The following is a 5958-nucleotide window of genomic DNA, read 5'->3' on the forward strand; positions in this document are numbered from 1 at the left end:
TCAGGACTTGGGCTAAGAGGTCTCCCACTGCGCTGGACCGCTGGAATCCAGTCATTCCTTATGCCACTGTCCCCGCACCAAGGGAAGGAGCCAAAGGCACATGCCTGAGCGTGTGCCCTCCCGGGGAGGGTCTCCCGTCTGTGAACCGGGTCCGCTGTGCTTTCTGTGTGGGGTCTGTACCCTCTCCCAGCTCTTCCTGGGATGGCTCTAGCCCTCTAGGTCAGCCCTCTAGGTCAGCCCTCTGGGGGTCCCCCACTCCCACTTGGTGGGCTAGGTCTCCCCAGCTGCCTGACGTTCGGCAAGTACCGGGATAACGGCAGCTGTGTCCCGTGCAGAGGGAACGAGGTAGAGACCTCAGGAGAAATAAGATTGGCCCTGGCTCTGGTTCAGCATCACCTGGGGGGTTTTAACAGCCCCTGGGGTGGCCCTACTGGAGCCCAGGCTGACGTAATTAGCTCAGGCATCCTCCACAGTCACGTTTTTAATCTTCTACTTTTTGCGATAACGGTAGATTCATGCCCGTGTGTAAGATGTAATACAGAGTTTCCGTGTTCTGTTTACCCCAATGGCAATGGCAGCATCTTGAAGACCACAGTGCAACAGTACAGCCAGTAGATTGACATGGACATCTTCAAGATACAGAAGAGTTGCTTTCCAGGAAGAACTCTCACTATTTTATGTCCGTACTCACTTCCTTTCTGCCTTCAACCCCTCCTTCTCAGCTAGCAACCATTAAGGTTTTCTGTGTCTATGATTTTGTCATTGCAACAATGTTATATAAATGGAACCATACAGCATTATGGACTTGACCTGTTGGGGCCAGGTTACCTCCAGCTTCCATGGGTATAAAATCTGGTGTAGGTAGTAGCATAAACAGACATTTATTGGAGTAGAGCAAAGCCCAGAAATAAACTCTTCTATATATAGTCAGATGATTTTTACCATGGGTGCCAAGAACATTCCGTGGGGAAAGGACGGTCTTTTCAACAAATGGTGCTGGGAGTACTGGACATCCACATGCCAAAGAAGGGACATTGGGCCCTTATCTAACACTATGTAAAAATTAACTGCGGGTGGGGGCGAAAGCAACGGCTGGCTCGGAGCAGTAGCCTCGCAGTGGCCTCGAGGGGCCCTCCAGCCAGTGTTGCCCCCACCCCAGTCTCCAGCATGGGAAGTATCTTCGCAAACCTCTTCAAGGGCCTTTTTGGCAAAAAGAGAGACGTGCATTCTCATGGTGGGCTTGGACGCTGCAGGGAAGACCACCATCCTGTACAAACTGAAGCTGGGTGAGATGGGGACCACCATTCCCACCACAGGCTTCCACGTGGAGACCGTGGAGTATGAGAACATCAGCTTCACCGTGCGCGACGTGGGCGGCCAGGACAAGATCGGCCCCTGTGGCGCCACTATTTCCGGAACACACAAGGCCTCATCCTCCTGGTGGACAGCAAGGTCAGAGAGGATGCTGGCGGGGGACGAGCTCAGGGATGCCGTCCGGCTGGTGTTCGCCAGCAAGCAGGTGTGTGCGCCCGTGCGCCCCGGCCATGCGGGGTGGGAGGTGGGGAGGGGTGGTCCCCGTGGACCGCTGACCCGAGGTCGCCGGGCCTCGCCCACCAGGACCTCCCTAAGGCCATGAAGGTGGCCGAGTCTATGGACAAGCTGGGCCTGCACTCGCTGTGCCACAGGAACCGGTACATTCGGGCCACCTGTGCCACCAGCAGGGACAGGCTCTATGAGGGACTGGACTGGCTATCCAATCAGCTCCAGAACCAGAAGGCAGCCCCCCCCCCCCCCCCACATGTGCTTTCACTCCCTCAGCCTGCAGGGGTCAGGTTTGCCAACGAAACAACAACCTTAACTTTTTTCTCTCTTATTTTGATAAACACTGAAGAAGCTGGAGCCTTTCAACTTTATCTTGGGGAGATCCTCAGAACTGGTTTATTTGGTGTCGTGGAACCTCTTACTGCTTTCAATACACGATTGGTAATCAACTGTTTTGTATACTTATTTCCAGTTTTCATTTCGACAAGCACTGTAATTATAGCTACTAAAGTCTCTTAACTAGTAAAATAAATAATAAAAATAAACATCAAAATTAATTGCAAATGAATCAAACACCTAAACTTAAGAGCTAAAGCCATAAAACTCCTGGAAGACATAGGGGAGAAGCTTGACGACACTGAATCTGGTGATGATTTCTTGGATACGCCACCAAAAAGCACAGGCAACAAAAACAAAAATAGATCTATGGTACTTCATCAAAACTAAAAACTTGTGCATCAAAGGGCACTATCAACAAATAAAAAGGCAACCGAATGGGAGAAAAATATTTGCACATCACGTATCTAATAAAAGATTAATACCCAGAATATATAAGGAACTCCTAAAAACAGCAACAACAAAACCGAATTTGAAAATGGGCAAAGGACTTCAACAAACATCTCTCCAAAGAAGATATTTGTGGGGCTTTTTTTAAAAAATTTTTTTTTTTCAACGTTTTTTATTTATTTTTGGGACAGAGAGAGAGACAGAGCATGAACGGGGGAGGGGCAGAGAGAGAGGGAGACACAGAATCGGAAACAGGCTCCAGGCTCCGAGCCATCAGCCCAGAGCCTGACGCGGGGCTCGAACTCACGGACCGCGAGATCGTGACCTGGCTGAAGTCGGACGCTTAACCGACTGCGCCACCCAGGCGCCCCTGTGGGGCTTTTTTTAAAGTTTATTTATTTATTTTGAGAAAGCGTGAGTGCCAGCAGAGGAGGGGCAGAGAGGGAGAGAAGAAAATCCCTAGCAGGCTCTGTGCCGTCAGCACCAGAAGCCAATATGGGGCTTGAACTCAAGAAGCCGTGAGATCTTACCGCTTCTCGACCTTTTGGCTAAGATCAAGTGAAGAAGCCGTGAGATGTTGACCTGAGCTGAAATCAAGAGTTGGACACTTACCCAAATGAGCCACCCAAGAGCGCCTCAAAGAAGATACTTGAACGGCCAATAATCACACGAGAAGACATTTGATATCTTTAATCACTATGTGAATGAACATCAAAATCACAATGAGATGCTACCTCACACCCACTGGGATGGCTAGTGTGAAAAATAAGTAACAAGTGCTGGCGAGGATGTGGAGAAATCGGAATCCTCGTGCGCTGCTGGGGGAATATAAAGGTGCGGCCCCTTTGGAAAACAGTATGGCTGGTCCTCAAAAATGTTTAAATAGAATTACCATTCGACCCAGCAGTTCCACCTCTGGGTACATAAGGAAGCGAAAGGAGGGACGTGCGGAGATACTTGCACACCCAGTCCACAGCACCGTTATTCACAACAGCCGAACGATGGAAGCCATCCAGCTGTCCTCAAGGGATGAGTGGATAAACAAAGGGTGGCTTATCCATACAATGGAACACTACTCAATCTTAACAAAATTCCGGGCACAGGCTGCAACATGAGAGGGGAGGACTTCTGCCAGGTGAAAGAAGCCAGTCACGAAGAGCCCAAAATTGCACGATTCCACTTAATGTGAGGCATTTAACCATTAAGACCAGAGGGCGAATAATGGTTGCCAGGGACTGAGTGGGGGGTAGTGGCTGTTTTATGGATACAGAGTTCCTCTTTTGCGAGATCCGGAGTTTGGAGCTTAAATGCAAAACACTGTGTGACGTACCTAATACTAGTGCACTGTGCAGTCAAAACTAGTTAAGACGGTCAATTCTAAGTTACGTGTGTTTCAGTTAAAAATAAGAAGGCATAACTGGCCGGGCGGGTTGGGAGCGCGCACCGCAGGGCGCGGTGGGCGGCGGAGCGGGCGTCCAGGTGGCCCCAAGGGAGGCGGCCACCTGCCCACCACGAGGGTCCCAGAGGGACTGCGGGCTCTGGAGACGGGCCCCGGGCTCCAGTGGGTGACTGATGGACACCGCAGGACCCAGAGGGAAGGACGCAGCCTGAGCGGCTGGACATGACCGGGGGGGGGGGGGGGGGGGGGGGGCGCCCGGTACTGAAAGCTTCAGAAAAGCGGCGCCATGGCTGTATTAGTCGCGGGTCCACGCAGCGCCACGCACACCTGGCGAAGGGGCCGGAGACGCCGGAGCGCCAGCCACTGTAGAGACGCGGCGGAGGGCTGCGGCGGGGAGCGAGGCTGGAAGGTGGAGGGGCTCCGCCGGGGGGGTGGGGACAGCTGGGGGACGGGGAGGGGGCCCGGGGTACGGTCGCTGCGGTCGACTGAGCGGCCACCTCGCCCGCCTGGCCGCCCGCGCGCACCACCGAGACGCGCTTCCGGGCAGGGCGGGAGCGCCGCTTCCGGCGGCGGGAGGAGCACTTCCGCTGGGGAAGTGGGCGGTGGCCTCGGCGGGGCGGGGCGCTCCTCGGGCGCGGACAGAGGGCGAGCCCGAACGGCTCCGCCGGGACCGCGACTGTCGCGCCAAGGGCGCAGTGTCCCAAGTCCCCGGCTCTCCACGCCCAGCTCTCTGGTCCTCCCCGGCGGCCCCACCGGGAAGGTGGCTGTCCCCAGGTGGGAGCCCTTTCCTCCCGCCCGCGCTCCGCCACCGCTGACGCCTAGTGTCCTCGCGGCTGGCGCGCCCCGTTCCCGCCCTCGGGATCGGCGGCCGGCGCCTCACCGTCTTCCCCACCCGACCCGCTGCCTTCCGAGTTGTCCACCCCGAGGGACCTTTCCGAAATGGAACTTCTCTCGGTGCTCTCCGGGGCTCCTCCCTCTCCGCGCTCCTCGCCACGCCGCGGCCTGGACGGCTGCGGTGCGGGGGCCTTGGCTGCGGTTCCGGCCGTCGTTCGTGCGGTGCATCCCCTTCCCCTCTGTTTTCAGCTCACGGGGTCTCACCGGTGGTGGCGCGCCGTGGGCGCCCTGTTGGTGGGGCTGCGCTCAGTACTTCGCGGGGATGGTCATTAAGCCCCGGGGGGAGCTCAGTGTCTCCTCTAAGCTCTTGGGGACGCGGGCTTGATGCTCTGTGTCGGGCGTTTAGAGACCGTCGTGGGTCTTTTAGTGAAACCTTAAAATATTTTGCTCATCTTAAGCTTTCTTTTTATTTCTGTTATTCATTTGTAGGATTTCTAGTTCTGGATAGGAGCCTTTTCTAAGATACGTGTATTGAGACTATTTTCTCCCAGGCTGCGACTTGCTTTTTCATTGAACTGACTTTTGATAGGCAGAAAATTAAAAAATTTCTTTATTTATTTTTGAGAGAGACAGAGTGCGAACAGGGGACAGGCAGAGAGAGGGAGAAACAGAATCCGAAGCAGGCTCCAGGCTCTGAGCTGTCAGCACAGGGTCGGACATGGGGCTCAGACTCACAGACCACAAGATCATGGCCTGAGCTGAAGTTGGAGGCTTAATCGATTGAGCCACCCAGGCACCCCAAATGTTGTGTTTTTAAGGGAATTTGTTGGCATACTTTTACTCCTCGTGGCTCTTTATGATACTGTTAATGTCTGTACGATCTATAGTGAGATCTCTTCCTTTCATCCCTGATGGGTAACTAGGCATTTTCCTCCAGGTGGTTTGTCTTTTCTCAGGGCATCTTTGGGACTGGCCTCTCCTGCATCTTGGGGCTCTGTCCTTTACTTAGCAAAGACACAGGTGCACACGGCAGCAGGAAACTCGGTGACTCCGAGGAGGATGGCTGTCAACAGAGCTGGGGGCAGAGGCTGGCACTGAGCAGACCCTGGCTGCACAGTTTAGGGGAGGCTGTGGCTGAGTCCCAAATCCAGTGAGCAACAGACAAGTTCTAGAGGAAGAATAGTGAAGAGTGACAGGCTGCCCCACCCCTGCTTTGGGAGAAGGCAGTGACGGGTCCCTGTCTGTGGGAAGGTGCGTGAGAACATTCACATGTGCAGGGCGCAGTGTTCGGGCTGTCCTGGTCCTGTCTCCGCGTGAGGACAGGGCATCCCATCTGGTGCCCACGCCGGCCACGCGTCCCCATTGGTGTCTTAGAACCCTGTGCTGACAGTGCCGTC

General features: G+C 54.5%; 1 pseudogene; it reads left to right on the top strand.

Annotated features, from left to right (window-relative positions):
* Window positions 1–1167: 1167 nt before the first annotated feature.
* Window positions 1168–2304, top strand: LOC122210981 (annotated as a pseudogene).
* Window positions 2305–5958: the final 3654 nt, after the last annotated feature.

This window comes from Panthera leo, chromosome F2, assembly GCF_018350215.1.
Source record: "Panthera leo isolate Ple1 chromosome F2, P.leo_Ple1_pat1.1, whole genome shotgun sequence".
NCBI classification, from domain to species: Eukaryota; Metazoa; Chordata; class Mammalia; order Carnivora; family Felidae; genus Panthera; species Panthera leo.